This window comes from Neopsephotus bourkii, unplaced genomic scaffold (genome assembly GCF_033783945.1).
Source record: "Neopsephotus bourkii isolate Nb327-2 ecotype Australia unplaced genomic scaffold, CSIRO-AGI_Nbou_v1 NB_887, whole genome shotgun sequence".
Taxonomy (NCBI): domain Eukaryota; kingdom Metazoa; phylum Chordata; class Aves; order Psittaciformes; family Psittacidae; genus Neopsephotus; species Neopsephotus bourkii.
Window position 1 is genome coordinate 3,630,536 of NW_026901381.1, and position 16,479 is coordinate 3,647,014.

Consider the following 16,479-nt stretch of genomic DNA (forward strand, 5'->3'; position numbering starts at 1 on the left):
GGAAAATGATGAGGAGATATTATCACAGGGTGGATATGCAAAACAAAAGAGATACATGTTCACAGTGAAACACTGGCAGGAATACCTTGGTGTCGGGAAATCAGCTTCAAATCTGCTGGGATTCTCCTAAATGGGATGGCTGACGTTTTAGAAAATGGACATGAGTTATTTCAGGGATGTATCCCCCAAGTTTCTATTGCCATGCTGTCAGAAGAATGTCTGCTTTCCTGCAATTAACAAAGCAGGTAATCATTTAACATCCTGTGACTGATGCCGGTAGCTGTTGTAAATTACTGTATGTGCACAAGCAGGTACCATCCGTAGGACTGGAGTTGGCCAAAATGGGATAATTAAGAGGAATGGGGTGACTTAATCTCTATTAAGTTAGCAGCCGAAGGGGTTGAGAAGGAAAAAGCCCAAATGACAGGTTTGGTTTTCATGGTTTTAATCGCAGTACTTGCTCTCAGTGTCTGTTCCATCTCAACTCTTCCAACTCTTCTTTTAAATTACCGCAGGTAATCTTTACATGTTAAAGTGCCTTGTAACAACAGGCACCATGTGAAGGGAACTTGTCACACTGCTGCTCTCTGGTGCAGTTGTTAATGCTGAAAATGTTGTTTGTGACTCGGTAGTTAATAGTCTGGATGTTTCCCTAAGTCAAAGTCTCCCCCTGTGTTGTTGCTCACCGCCTCTCTGCATAGCTAAAACCAGATCTTAGCAAAATTTAGTCGTATTCTTCCATCGTTGGGCCTGCCTGTGTACATGATCACCAATAATCAGCTGCTCTGTAGCAGCTTGTTTTCTGCTATCTGCCTTGTTGGAGATGATATATGAAGTATGAAGAATAATGCGAGATGTTTTTCTTAAGCTACGTTAAGCCCACTGTGCTGACAGCAGCAAAACAAGAACTTGTTTTGACAGGGACTCGAGCTAACATGACATGAAAGCTAAACGCAGGGAGATGAGAATCTCTATCAGACCCTGGTGATTTTTTCTTTCGTGGGTCATTTTTAAAAGCCTTTCCTGGGCACTCTCCAAGGCTCCCAGGGCTTATTTTCTGAGCTGTCACTTTCTCCACAGTGTAAAAGAGAGTCCTTGGAGTTTTTTTCCCCTTGGTCTTTGTTGCTTCCAGCACAAAGGCTCAGGATTTATTTTGGGACTTCGGGATCATTACAATATTGGTAGTGTTGCATCTTTATGCAGTTGTGATGTGTCACTGTGAGTCGTGGCTTCCAAGGAGACTGATGCGGTTTGACAGGAGGTACAGTGTCATGTCTCATGACAAGTTCCTTCTGCACCATGGGGCATATATGAGGCATTAGGACCCCAACAGAGATGGCTTAACCCTGTAATCACTCTGTGTCTTCTCTCAGGCAAGGAAGGGGAATTCAAATCATCTTCAGGGCATGGATCAGACAGGACTTGCTTTTACTGTAACCATCAAGGGGCAGTTGCTGCCCCAACAGGTCATTGAACCAGCTCATTCTGCCATAGTCTGAAAGATGGATTGCTTTAGGTCTGGCACTTATTCATGCAGAGATGGGTATGAATAAATCCTATGCTCTGGTGTGTAAGCTGTTTGCATACAGAGGTTGGAAAGGTGTCATTTCCGCCCCTCAGAAGCTTGTGTGAAGGCTTTGTGTTACTCTGAAGGTTGAAGTATTTGAGCTTGCAGGAACAGGGTGCTGAAGTTTAATGGACCCTAAAAATCTGTGACAAATAGCATTAATGCTTTTCCAGTGATCACCTATACTGAGGGATCCTACTGATATATACTGGGGTGTCCTCTGGGCCTGCCCAAGTTCCCTTGCTAAAGGATAGGTGTGTATGTTCAGATATGTTCAAAGCATGATGCCAGGAGGTAGCCATTGTCTGCACCCAGTACCCAGTGTTGCAGAGCCAGTTGTGAAGCTCGCCTATTCCATAGTTTAGAGCTATTGAGCTCACTGGAGGCACAATTCCCTCCTATTTTCTGCTGTGTTCTCCCCTCTGGATAATGGGTTTGCTGCTGCTGTGCAGCTCAGAAACCTCAGTGGTACATAGGAGCTGATCTTAAAAACAAGGAACCACTCCAGCGTTGTTTGGTTGGTGAAAGTGACTGGAAAAACTGCTCACTCCAAGTGTTCTACCAGAAGCCTTTGTCCCCCAGTTCTTGTTGTTCAGCATTCCCCAGTCTTTCTTGATGCCATGGGGTTTGGATGACAGCCCAATTCCCAACAGTCAGATAATAAAGGGTGTTGTAACAGCAACTGGGAACCCTTCTCCAGGGCTGCATGAACCATGGAGAGCCTTGTTCCCTGCGAGGCCATCCTGACCATTGTCCTGGGTTCGGCTGTGGATGGCCTAAACCACAACCATGTTGCAGTGAGGTGAGATAGGGTATAGGCAAGTGCTCTTTTATCTACTGCTGTCCATCTCCAGCTGGGATAGCACAGAGATCTCTTTCTGCAGAGGCTTTGGGGTCAGCATTGCTGTCTTTACACAGGAGTGGCACTGAGGGCCTTGACAGTATTGCTCAAGGCTTTGCATGAGCACATGGGTACGTCTGGATGAAAGAAAACATCTTCAGTGAAATAGAGATCATGCTAGCAGCCACGTCTGAGTGTCAGAGAGGCAGCTAGTATTGTCATAATTGCTAAAGTCAAGCAACATCTCTTCTCAAGCTGAAGATGTAATGAGAGATGAGTGTCAGGCAGCAGAGGTCATGGACCTGAATGAGGTGGTTGATTCCTTGAATGGACCTCTGTGTTTGATGAGGAATTGGATCTGCTCCATAGTTTTCTTAAGGACTGTTGAACCCATTTGCTGTTGTCCTTCATGGCCCATAGTTTGAGCACCAAAATCTTAGCAAGCCATGCTTTCCACTGTGGTAAGGGAGTGTATGAAATGCAAAGCATTGGGTGTCCCTGTCAGATCCTTGTGTGTGGTTCTGTGAAGGACCTCAAACCCAGGCTAGAGATGATAAAGACTCCTGCTTTGTGGTTATAATCAACCTCCTATCAGTGGCCAGCATAGTTTTATGTTTGATAGTTGCTTCAGTCTCACACACAGGCTCAATGCTGCAGCTAGCCAAAAGCCAGGGGATGAGGTAGGATGCTCTCAGTCTTCCTTTCAGAGAGACTTTTGCCCCTGTCAGAATCACTCCAATCTCCCCAGGCGCTTTCAAATAGCACCTGTGTGCATGAACACAGGTGCTGAGTCGCATCCCCAGTCTTGCTGAGAGCTACGAGCAGCACACTGGGGTTTGACACTGTAATAATAGATTCCTTTTGTCAGATGAAATTAATCTTGGATTATCTGCTTCACCAATCCAGATACAGGCTCCTACATTAGCATCCACTTTCCTTAGGCTTCAACCTTTCAGGAAATAGATGCAAATTGGAAAACCTACGGAAGTTAACCGAGGTTGTAAATCCCAGCCACATCACACGTGAGCCCGGGAGGTAGAGAACAGCTTTCAAACAACTTCCTACAAATTGAGAGCGAGTGCTGCACTCTCCTACATCTTATTAAAGCTGTGGTGAGAAACAGGCTTGCTGATACAGTGCCCTGTGCTTGAAGCAACCACTCCCATCTAAGGAACAGCAAATGCTGCCATCTCCCTCCAGCCAGGGGAATCCAGATTAACTTCTGCCCTCGGAATTAACACACTAAAACTTTGTAATGAGTCACTCAGGGCTGCACACAACAGACCCGACTCCAGCCTGCTGTGTCAACAACTGCAGCACTCAGGGGAGCGCTTTGCTCCGTGTCTCCTTCTCCCTGCCCACATCAGCTGCAGTGCTTGGGTTTTCATTTTAGCTGGTAGGTGATTCTGAGGGGGGGGAAAGCATGAATGGGTGCATAGTGAGGAGGGACAGCACTTCATGTTGCCGTGCGGAAGTGCCATTTCGGACTGGAAGTAGGATTGCCAAGGTGAAATATTTAGTGCCAGGACCACCCAGATGTAGGATGCTCTGTCATAGCTTCCTGGATCATAGAATCATAGAATAGTTAGGGTTGGAAAGGACTTCAAGTTCCAACCTCCCTGCCATGGGCAGGGACACCTCTCACCTCCATCCTTTGCCACGCTGTGTGGATGTTATCCCCTTTGTCTTCACAGTGCATCACTGCTGAGAGTCACATCCACCTGGATTGCCTGAGATTTAATTTCCAGAAGTGTGCATGTTTTCTTAGTTGGTTTTATTTGTTTTCCCTTTGTTGCAGTTCAGACTCCAGCTTCCTCCAACTGGAGCTTTAGAACCTTTGGAATTGTAGTCCAAGCATGATTTAAAAACATGCTAGGAATGGAAATGCAATTAAGGTACCTTAACCACCTTTACTCTGCCCTGCAGCAATGCAAAGGAAAACAATTTGGTTTTAAAGGTTATTGTAATCCAGAGCTTTAAACTCTAGCATGCCTTAATCCTTACTGAATGGTTAGTGAAGAAGTTTATTTTTGTCACAGTCATAAATAGTTGCAAAGTAAAATGCACCTTTTACATTTTTCTTAGACAAATGGCACAATAATAGTGGTCATCGTGGCCATTCTGTGAAAGACCGAGGTAAGTATCAGCAAATGAAACAGTCTGAAGTTTCAGCTGGCACTCTGAAGTAGTGATATTCACACAAGCACAGATAAGGAGCACGATAGCTTTTTTTTGCCTCCGTCTGAAGAAGGAGAAGCAGTGTATCATAAGCTACACTTGAAGACAAACTGTGTGTTTCAGTCTGATCCTGCGATCACCCACTCGTGCTTAGCTTGGTATTTCTGGGGACTGCTCGCACATTCCATGTGCAGACTGACAGATGTTGCTCTAGCACAAGGGCTGGATCTGTCTTCTCAGAGCTTCACTTTCCTTGCATTTGGAAGCACAGGGATGAAGGGCAAAAGAAGGGTCTTTGTCAGGGGTGCCGCAGGGCTGATCTGCCCAGACCACATGGGCTGCACTCTGGGTAAGCGCTACCAGCCTATCCTCACCCATCTTCTACCATGTTGCTAAGCTGACTTGGCAGGTTGTATGGGGCCACACAAGAGAAGAATCTGTCCCTTAGGCTGGTTTATCTTAATGAGATGGAGAGCTTGAAGTGCACGTTCTCCCATTTCCTTAGGATCTTTCCAGAGACAGAAGAACCCCCATCTGTCTCAAAGGATGAGGTTTTAATTTCTGGTTAAGTGAAGCGAAATTCTTCATACTGCATGAGGCTTTTATCTCCCCGTGCCTTCGCTGTTACAGATCTTTCTGCGAGCTGCAAGATGAGGATTTCAAAGGCTGTCACTGTTGGTCTTCACTGTTGTCTGTGGTGTGAGGAAAGCTGAGCCAATTGTGTACTTGGAAATGTTCCACCTTCACAGGGAGGGAAGGACAGAATCCGATGTGGATCTGTGCTGCTGCAAACCCTTTTGCTGGCTCTGCTGCAGATCTGGTTGTACACCAGCAGCTCAGCTGTGCTGGGCAGGGGGGTTCATTGCACATTGCCCTGCTTATCAGGTGCACCAATTTGTTAGTGCCTGAGCTGCCATAAGCTGGCACTTCATTTGGAAAGCAGTCGCTGGCCTCTCCTGAAAGCATTCTGTGATCCATATTTTTTTACGGCTGGTATAATCTGAAAATCAAGTACTTCTGGCAGTTTTTGTAGCTCCATATAGTACACTAATATTCATCTGAGCTGCTGCCGTTTGCCTTTAATCTGTCCAGATCCAATGATTTGAAGTATCCACAGGTGAAGCATTAGAGACCATGTGTCCTTTCCTTTTATAAAGGGGGAACTCTGTTTTATCTGTCATGGCTGGAGGTAAGAGCTCTGTTCCTGGTCATCCAGTGGCATGTGATGGTACAAGCACTTCTCTGTGCTCTGTTGCTCCCCTTCTCTCATATGTGCAGTAATACTGCACGACTCCTCCATCTGTAACATGGTTGGAAGTCTGCAGCATGCTTAACGTGACCAGGAGAGACTTGTACATCTGGCCTCTTTCATTTGTTCAGTTTTATTGGAGAATAAAAGTTTATTCAGTATTATCTTCCTTTTGGAAGTAGAAGCAGTGATCCTGGAGTCTTCTGTAGCAGGCATGGGCTGGGACAGTTAATGGAAGTCAGGAAAAGGGAAGAGCATCAGTTGAGGTTGTTAGCTCAGTGTTTCCCAAATGTTTCACCTTGGTAACACTAATTGAAGTGATAACAAGAAAGTCTAAACTCTCCCCTCATATACTTGCTGTGTGGTAAGGGTGTTATGTCAGTATAATTGCTCTGTGTGTTTAAGAGGCTGGCAAAAACAAAGCTATAAAGGGTTAGGGTGTGCAAGGAATGCAAGAGCAAGATTACTTTTTGCCTGAGATCATAGTTACATGTTCAGCATCTCTCTAATCCTCTTTTCCTCCCTGGACTGTGTTTCATGACCTCCTTAGGGGATTTTGATCCACCAGTAGAAAAGCCCAAGCTATCACGCAGCCATAACTGCCTACTGAAACCTTGATTGCCAACACCTCTGAGATCCTAAGTCAGGCTGAGTGAGACAAGAGTCTCTACCTCTGGTGGGTTAATGCATTGCCTCAGTTTCCCTAATGCTCCTTTGCTCTGGCTGCAGTCTGTCGTGGATTGCAGTGTGCATGCAGTAGGGAAGACCACTGGAAGCTCAGCTGTTCAGCGTGTCTCTGTGTGTGTGGATGTGTACACCATAGCAGAGGGGGCATTTTACAGCAGTGGCAATGTTACACGAAGTGTACAAGATGCCCAGTGGGGCTGGGTCACTGACACCAGTTAGAAAATACTGGCACTTCCCTGTGGAAACAGGGCAATGTCTGGAGAGAGGCTTGGGAACTGGACTTGCATGGATGTCCCCACTAAGAGCTGTACCTGTGCTCAGCTGACAGGATTCTTCCTCTCAGTAATTTCAGAGCTGGTAAAAGTTAATACAGTCTTTTTTTTTTAGGGGCGATGGTGATATTTAGCAAAAAAGTTTGTGGTCTCAGCTATAAACCAAATAGGCCATTTACCCCAGTGCCTACCACAGCTGGTGTGATTGTCCCCTCAGTCACTGCTGCTCACCTCTCAGCCAGAGAGCTGAGCTGAGGCCATGGGGACAGAATGATCTCCTTGCTCTGAGACACCTCTGCCAGCTCAACTTAGGAGCTCACCAACAGCATGGTAGAAAGTGGTGCTTGGGCTGTGTCCCCTTGGTGCCAGCAGAGCTCTCAGCCAAACACCTTCACCTTCCTTAGATTGTTAGGACAACCTTAAAGAGGAAGAGCCTATGGCTTTGCCTGCCTGCCAGCTATGTGAAGGCAATAGAAGAGCCATGCAGCTGCTTGATACACCACCCCTTCTGCTGGCTGCCAGTGAGACCTGGGCATGCTTGGCCAGCCCAGCACGTGAGCACTGGGCTGGCTGAGTGCAGCACCCACCCAGCCGGAACAGATAAGGCCCATTAAGAGTTAATGCCTGCAATTAGAAACGAGCTGCAAGAGTTGGAGGTTTCAGAAAGATGACAGTGGGTGTGAAACAGTGTAACATTCCCATTAATTCCAAATGTCTCCTCTCTGGCCAGAAAGAAGTGCCCAGATTTTTTAGTCAATATTAATTTTACACTTGGCACCACAGGAGAGTGTGAACTGTGGAGTTCACCAAGGGTCCATCTAATAAACAGACAATAGAAAATCAGAAAAGCAAAGATTGAGTTCACTTGCCCAGGCGATGAGTCTCTAATAACCATGAGGGCTTGAAGGGCAATGGAAAATTCTGAGCTGTAATGAGGAGTTGCAGCAAGTTCGTGTGCTGTGGCTCTCCGATGGGCCCACGTAGGAGCAGGGAGAGAAGCTGGGATGGTGTAGCATTGTGCAGGAGGGAGGAGGTCCTGGATCTGGACTGGGAAACAGACAAGGAGGTGGATATCGTGTCATGGGTGTGCCAGGTAAGAAAGGCAAATTGCTGCCCTGCAGATGCACCCCAAGGCTGTTATCCACTCGATGTCCTGGAGAAGAGAGTTTGACATTTTAGATGGCTCCCACGTGCACACTGTCAGGTTTGCTCTGCTCCTTTCTGTTTTGATCACCTCTCTATCCAGGTACCTCAGGCAAGCCATCCCTGTCTGCTGGTGGCCTGCAGGATACCAGACATGAGGCTTTCAGAGCTCCAGTGGTTAGCCAAGTGAACACTGCAGAAGTAAGGGATGAACTTGATTCCAAAGAGCCAGATGCTATTAGCTTTCTAATAAACCCTGAGGAAACTCTCTGGGAACAGGAGATGGAATAAGAAAACCAGATTGCTTTGAGAGAGATGTTTGCCAGCTTTCCTCAACTTCCAGGCAGCCTACGAGACAGCCAGCTAAGTCTGCAACACTAGTTTCTTTTATTCAGTCTTGTTGCTAGCATGAGACTACTGAATTCCAACACTGTATTGTAACCAATCTATGGGCATTTCAAGCTTCCATGTGCCTTTGTGCTTCATGCCTCAGGCTCTCCCTTCTCCCTGGGATAGCAGGGTCCAAAGCTGAGTAACAGACTGAAGACTTCATTTCCTGCTTTGGCTGAGATGATGTTTCAAAATAGAGGTGCCTTTCAAAACAGGTTGATTTTTCTGCAGAATTGTTCTTTTAGTTCCTTTTGCTCTTTTCTTCTGACCATTTTTAATATCTGTAGAATCTAAATTCTACCTTGATTGAAATGGCACCGCTGCTATCAAAATTCAAAGCCTGTCTCTCAGACCCCAAGCCATTGAACTCCTGGACACACCTACCACCTGGTTAATGAATACATCTCAAGGAGCGTTACTTGCATCTCTGTAACACTGTTAGAGGTTTTGATCTGGCTGTTAAAGAAGCAGGGTGAAAGAGTAAGACGATGCCTGTCTCTGTGTTATCTCTATGGGACAAGGTACCAGTGGATAGTGCATCTGATCAGCTGTAACATTCCAGACTGGTATCTGAATAGAAAGCCACTGATAGTTTGGGGGTTTTTTAGGATCAAAACAGGGAAAGAGGCCGAGGTTCCTCAGTACAGGAAGCAGTTGTGGTCCTGGCAGTGAGGTGAGGAAAAATGAAATGCAGGGCATGCAGAGTCCTTGGTGAGAGAGAAAGTGAAAGCCCTGGTAAAGAAACATGGAGAAAACGAAGTGTGGGTAGGTTTTAGGTTAGGAATAAGGGATACGAGTGAGGTCTGTGTGTCAGAGGAATGGGGCAAATAGACTCCATTTATCAATGGTCACTACTCAAGAAATAACAGTGACACTAAATGACATTTGCAGGACTGGGAGGTTTCACCTGACGTCCGAGGAACTCAAGGATGAAACAGCTGCGTTGCCAAAGGCAGTGTGGGACATTTCTCTTAAAGATTTCTTGGCACCTGCAGCATGGAGGATGGGTAAATATTGCATCAATCTTGTAAAACAAAAAGGTTTTGGGAGGCTTCAGGTTGGTGGTACCCTGACATGTGTAGAACATAAACCAGTAGGAGCTGCAACAGAGGAAAATGTATTTGACAATGAGATAAACCCAATCAGTTCTGGAAGAGTCAATGGGATTTCTGTAGAGGCGAGAGGTTTGTCTTGCAAATCTCTTGGAGTTCTTTGACAAGTGTGTAGGTGAGAGTGCAACAGCTCCTACCAGACTGCTGTGAGACGTTTGGCGAAGTTATGAAACACCTTATTGGGACCCTGAGCAGGCACTGCCTGGGAGAGAAGGCCTTGAGATGTGTAAATAATTGGCAAAGAGGTAAGAAACAAGGCAGGAGAAAAGCTACCCCAGTGGAAGGATGCTGCTGAGGAAAGGAATAAAGAAGGAACCCAAAACACAAACCAGAAACACTTGCAGTGTTGCAGTGTGTGTCTGTGTTCGAGTTTGGGTTAGTTTGGGGTGGTTTTTTCTAATTAAGAAAGCCTGCTGTGCTTTCACTTAACACACAAAGTGTGGTTTTGTTTTCTTCATCCTCAAGGAGTGTATTAGACATGGGAAAATGCCAAGAATGGCGTCTATATAGGACTGAATGAGAAGCTGTCTTCAGCTTGGAGGAGGCATGACTGAGAAGTATAGCAAAGGTGGTAGAGCATGGAAAGGGACTGCTTATTGTTTTCCCCTAGGCAAGAGCAAGGGTTTTCCAAAGAAAATCTTGGCCTGAACCATCATGATTGTTCTTAACTCTTATGTTCTATGGGGTGATTTTCCTCATGTAGAATGGAATCACCTGCCCTAAGGAATACTGCTTTCCTACCTGAGTTTCTTTTCTGAAGAGGGAAGGCACAGTCTTCCTAGGTAAAATTCTGTGTGCAAAGTGATGGATTCGCTATTCTAGCCCAGCCTGCAGACAGAGGATTGGCTATGGAGGGAGTTTCCTCGCCCAAATGAGTCACTGTCACTAGAGCTTATGCATGTATGTATGGTGATCCTTTTGATCTCTCTAGGCATCTGGGTTTCTTCTGCTTGGGTAACTGGCAGCTAGCCCAGCTCATCTGAACTGGCAGCTGGAAAGGTGGAGGCTGATCAGAAATAGCCAGAAATGGATAGGATCCTTTGTGGAGACCTCTCTTCCCTTTGTACTTTGAAGGTATTGCATGATTTATTGCCATGTTTTCCATTACTTACAGACTCCCCTTTGTCATCTCTGTCACCATAGACAAGACCTTTCATAAGAGCTGGGAAAGTGAGAAGGTTGGAAGGGGCAGGGTCAAGGTGTGCTTCAGAGCACCTGCATATTCATCCTTAGCCTGTCTTACTGGAGGCTAAATATACCTGAGTTGCTCTCTGCAAATCCCAATCAATCAATCTGTGGCTTAAAGGACTGCATTGGGGTGGACAGGTATTTATCACCAGCAGGCCAGCTCCCACCTGCAACAGCACATGGCCCCATCCAGAGGTCTCTTAGGAGGGCTGAGCAAGACTTCACACCATGTTCTCTTTTATGTGCCTCATTACTGAATCAGCTCTGATACCTTGCCTCTGTGAGAGCTGTGTGTAATGTTTAGGTCATAAAGATTAAGGCTTGTGGTTGTCCCTGGACATTTAGTGCTTGAGAGAAATCAGCGCCTATCAGGAGGGCCTGGATGAATGGCTCTTTTCTGACTCATCCTGCTTTTCCATTACTTCCCCTTGCTAAGTCCCGTTTCTCTGCTTCAGTCCTACCAACACACTATTCTTCTCACCCTGAAGAAATCCACATGTGAAGTGTGCCTAGCAGAGAGGTGTTTTGGTGGATGTGTATTTGCTTGGGAGCCCTTGGGGCTTTTCCTTTGGGAAGCCATGAAGAAGAAATGATTTACCAGAGTTCAGAGTGGTGCTACCAGAGTTCTGGAAGACAGAAGTGGCACAAAGTACCCGAGATCTCAAAATGATGAAACCGGAGTGCTGAAGTGTAAGTCAAGTGTGCAGAGATTCTATGATTCTCTAAGAGAATGGGAGGAACCAAACCAAAGGATCCTAAGAAGGTTTACCAGCAATTTTTAAATCAGGTTTTTTCTAGTGTTTGGTTTCTAACAACTTGCAATCAGCTAAACCTTGTGCTGTCAAACCAGCTGTTGAGCCAGCTCTGCTGTTCCAAACTGCATGTGTTTCTGAAAACCCTGCCTGCTCAGTGGCATTTATGCTCGTGGGTAACTTGGTAACTGGGGGATAAAACCCTGTAGATTTACCTCCGGGAAGTGTGTGGGGAGAGTGCCACTGTGTGGTGACACAGCAAACGTCATCCTTGGCACGGAGGGTTTGAACGAGCTGCTCTTTGAAGTTAATGGAGGTGTTCCTGAGTTTTCCCCAGGAGTTGGGTTCTGCAAGTAAAGGAGCAACACTTCAGGCAGTTGTATTTTGCTTATCCGGTTTCCTTCCCTTCTCCTTTCCGATGGCCTTTTGACAAAGGTACATAACACACACATAACACATACAAAGGACAGCACACACACAGATAATAAACCATGTCCTGCAGTTTTCTCCAAACAGTCTGTTTCAAATTGTCTCGGGCATGGGCAACACAAGTTCAGGGACTTGGGGCTGTGCTTTCTCATACCTGAGCTGGGGTGATACTGTGATCATTCCTCTATTGCAGCAAGCATTCTGCACCCCACAGTGCTCATACTGAGACTAAAGTCTTCTCTTTCTCAGTCTGCTGTCCTGGCATCCTCATAACCTGGTCATTTGGCTTTACTGAGTAGGTCTAACACCTTGGGCCTTGATTTTCAATGCTTTTTAGGTCCTTAAATATTAAGTCTGTGGCTAATTTGCTTTGGTTCTGCTCTGGGGAAGGGAGCACTTGCCTCTGAAGCTCTGCTGTTTGTTATAAGCTTGAACAGAAAACAGTCAGCAGGATCCACCTTGCCAGGGGCATGGCCTATAGGCTGTACCTGTGCTGTACCTGTGCTGTGAGCCTGCAGCTAATCCATCAGCATGCTTATTGGTTCTTTGCAGACGTCTTTCCAAAATAGTCTGACTTCAGGAGTTCTTCAGCTGGATCATAAGCAATTGGGTTGTATTTAGAAGTGCATGTGAGCTTCCCCCTTTCACTCCTCCAAAGCCTAAAAGGATTCAAGCAATGGAGTTTTGAAGCTGCACATGAGATACGCATTGGAAAATCAGGGAAGGAAGCATGATGTGCATTGTTGTTGCTTCTTTAGCATAAATCTACTTGACACGGCATCTGGGACACTGCTCTGATTCTCTTGCTAGGGCACACCAGCCTTTTATCTACCGGATAGCTTTCTAGAGGAGCACGGGGATAAGGACACAGTCACTGTAAGGGCCTTCCTGAGATGTGTGCTGCAGTCTTCAGAATGCCCTTCTTCAGAAGTTTAAAAGACAGGTTTTTGTCTGTCTTGCACTGCCTCTCTCCTACAGAAATTTGGACCTTCCAGCTGGGATGCTAGTAAAATCCTCTTGCCAGCAAAGAAGCTTTGGGAAGCTGTAAATATCGCTTCCTGAGGACCTTCTGCATTTCCTTCAAACACTCCACCTTTATGTGGTGTTGCTGTGCTAATCCTTTGGATGGCAGCCTGATGGATAATCATGGGCCTGAGCTCTCTCCCACAGAAACATACATCCTCCTCCATATGTACACCTAACCCCCAGTGCTCGGGATGCTGCTTGCTATACCTGCCAGGCTGCGCTCCCCAGCTGTAGCCTTCCTGCTCTGCATCTTAGGGGGTAGTCCTCTGATATGAGCTGCTTGCCATGGGTGTCTCTGCTAATGCTCTTGGCTGCCTCTGGTCACAGATGAGAATTATCCAGCTTTTATTTTCCCACTGGGATCTAGTCCTTATTCACAGGCAGCTGTCTCCTGGTGGAAGGTTCATTTTGTGTTACAAAGTTCCTTTGAGACCACCTCCAGGCCATCATTCACAATGTCTCCACATGACTTTATCGAGCAAGGTGTGAGCTCTTTCTAGTTCTCACTGCACCTTTCTTGCCTGCAGCAAAGCTGTTCCCTCTTCTTATTCTCAGTTGTCCCACCTTCGTCATCTGCATGTTGTCAGGAACAGTAGCCGACTCCTACTATAAAGGTAAAAAAGGGTCAGCCTTATTACCAGATGCTAGTATTTATGGTGTTGCTTCACCAGGATTCATCCTTCCCATTGCAAGAGCCAAATTCTTCTACTTCTGGTAATTAATTGACAGCATTTTGGGCCTGAAATAGTGAAGTATCCTTTAGCTTCCCCAGTGTGAATCACAAGCTTTGTAGCTTGTAGGACCAGCTGGATTCCAAAGACTCTAAAGTGACACTCAGCCAGTTCAGGAGATTTTGCAGCCATGGAGAACAAGGAGAAATTAATTCTAGTCCCTGTGAGTTGCCTGTTCTGGCCTTTTGATAGATATAGTTCTGCATGAATATACTTAAGAGCAGCCTAATTAGAAACTTAATGTCATAGAAAAGGGCTGGCAGGCAGCCCGAGAAGTTGCTAAACACACTTCATTTCTAGGGGGAGCCTTATTACCATCCATGCCAATCCTAGTACATGTGTGAGACCCATTTTTAGCTTCTCCATGGGAAGAGGCTCCACAAACTTGTAGCGTATTCCACTACCTTGCTGTCCTGACCATTAAGTCATTAGACTTTCCTTAATGTTCAACCTGACTTTCCCTTCTGCATTCAAACTGACTTTTTATCCCATCCACACATTATTCTTGCCTTGATAGTGCATTGTTCTGTGCATTTGAAAACCATTATTGTATCCTTTCTGTTCTCCTGTCTCTGGGTTTAACAACCCTGTTCCTCAGTCTTTCCTCACAGGCCATGTTTTCTAAGTCTTTGATTTTTGGTGGTCTTCCAGCATGTCCACAACTTTCTCAAAGTGAGATTTGGTAATGCTGCAGCATCCTGAGAGTTCAAATTGCTGCTGAGCATCATATGAGAATTAAAAAATACAGTATTATGGGGCACACTTCCATTACAATGGTAAAATAGAGCATGGCAAATCTGTTTCTTATCTTATGGAAATCACATCGCAGCCTAATCTCCAATTGCAATATTCATTAATACAGCCTGAATAATAAGCATGTAGAGAACAATTGTAATGAAAGCTACTTTCACAGTGCTTAGGAGATAGAGGTTTGTGCACATGAGAGGTTCTGACAAGATCAGGAGAGCAGTGAATGAAGCTCTTCATATGCATCTGTCTAACAGAAAGGGATTATACACAAATGAATCTACAGCTGGCGTTAGCCTACATGTATCGTGCTATACTACAGTGACCGCTCTAGTTTCTGGAGGAGTGATGATAAAGAATAGGAATGCAGCAGAGACTTGCACTGCATTGTGGTAAAAACACTGCATGTTTTCTATAGGAAACTGGTTCTTGCATGCACAAGGTAGCCCTTGTGTAGAGCAAGTCTTGTTGCAAACACACAAAACCCTCTCAGGACATCAATATCTTAGCGAGTCAGTCAGGAGCGGAAACCTTGCCAGTTTGACACTCCTGTAATCTGGATTTGGCTGCTGCTGCTTTCCTGCTGATGGGTCCAGTTCATGCTTGTTCATCATGGGACCTCCAAAAGAGAAATTCCATCAAAAGGTACAGTTATAAAGAGGCTTCAGCCCTTGGCCAGAAGCTGCTGTTCCACAGCAGCTTCTTTGAGGTGTTCTGGGGACAGAAGCAGGATAGACAATGTTGGGGTAGTCCTGTTCTGCATCTGACAACCAGGAGCCAGTCTCTGTTTAGAGCAGAACTCGGCTGGTTTAATGTGCACTGAAAACAGGCAGCTCAAACCTTTGTCTTTCAGAGCTTACCTCTTGGCATTGAGGCTGCCCAGGGGAAGAGATCCTGGGGTTTGAATGCAGGCGTAGGGGGAACAGGGAACAGTCTGTCCAAGGAAAGCTTTGATAGTATCCTCACATACACAGCTGGATGGAATCAGCACGTGCTTAAACTGTTTTGCTGACAATATCCTACCTTGATATTGCTGTCTAAAGATACTGATCTTAATTTCCCTTCCTCACAAAACACGGAGCTGCTATCACACCATAGAGTGGCAATGGACCCATTGGTTAATTCATGTTTGTAAAGCAGTTAAATGCAGTGGTAAGGACCACTGTTGTAAAGTCCAGGGGGGAACAGGTAACTTTATCTTCTGAAAGAGGGTTGCACACAGCAGTAAAGAACTAGCCAAAAGAGTAAAAAGAAACAGCAATGTTTACTGGGTGGAAGGGAGAGCTTGTGCCATGAATGGGAATGCTGTAGAAGAAAACATTTTGTGTTCTTAAAGGGCTTCTGTGATCCTTGGCTGTTGAACTACAGGAGTGCAAAAGAGGAATTAATTTTACCCCTGGTTTAATGGAGGTCAAGGCAGCTACTGAAGTAGGGCAATGCTGCTTCGGTACCCTCTTGAAAGGTATTAATATTTGAAGATGAGAGCTTGTTTTGTTGTTGTTGGTTTTGTTTAAAGCTTTACAGGGTGAGGCTTAAGGAGCTCAGCCTATTTAATTTTTTAGAAGAATAGTGTGAGTGGACTTGATAACAGGGTAACGTATCGCTGAGCAGGGGAGGTAGGGAATAGGTAGGCTGGGTGCTTATCAGAGAGAAGTACGATAAGAACCTGCAATCTGAAAGCACACGAATCAAATTGTAAATTGGGCACCCTTTTTAAAAGGGATTAAGCACCACAACACGTGTCCAAGGGTGGTGGTACCTTCTCCATCCCATCATGTCTTTAAATCAAGAACACGTGATTTTCTGGGACTCAGGCTTCCATCGAGTATAAGAGTTCTGGGCTCATTCCAAGGATAGTGATGAAATGACATTTATATACAGAATGATCGAATCGTTTCTCTTGGCCTTAAATGTTAATGAAATTATGAAGTGTGGGTATTAAATTAAAGACACTATCCTCCAATATATGCCCAATAAAGATTAAATAGGACTCCATTTGCCATTTTTATATCTGACATTTCCTAACTAAATGTTTAATTTCCACAGTATTAATAATGCTCTTTAGCACTTGTAGCAGTCAGCTACCTCTGGTTCAGTGCTGTAGCATTAAGGTCAATACTTCCTTGCCAGGAAGTGTTTGTATGAAGTGCAGATTTCTTCATGCAAA

At 45.4% G+C, this 16,479-nt stretch overlaps 1 protein-coding gene across 4 annotated transcripts in view; it reads left to right on the top strand.

Annotated features, from left to right (window-relative positions):
• LOC133214417 (high mobility group protein HMGI-C-like) overlaps positions 1-16,479 on the top strand; it is a 130,490-nt gene that overhangs the window by 97,378 nt on the left and 16,633 nt on the right. Inside the window, exon 1 of one of the 4 annotated variants that reach the window (XM_061357311.1) lies at positions 10,376-10,513. The exons of the other annotated variants lie outside the window; for them this stretch is intronic. The gene's annotated coding sequence lies outside the window, so the exon portion shown is untranslated. Of the gene's footprint in view, positions 1-10,375; positions 10,514-16,479 lie in introns of those variants that run through there. 4 annotated transcript variants of the gene reach the window in all.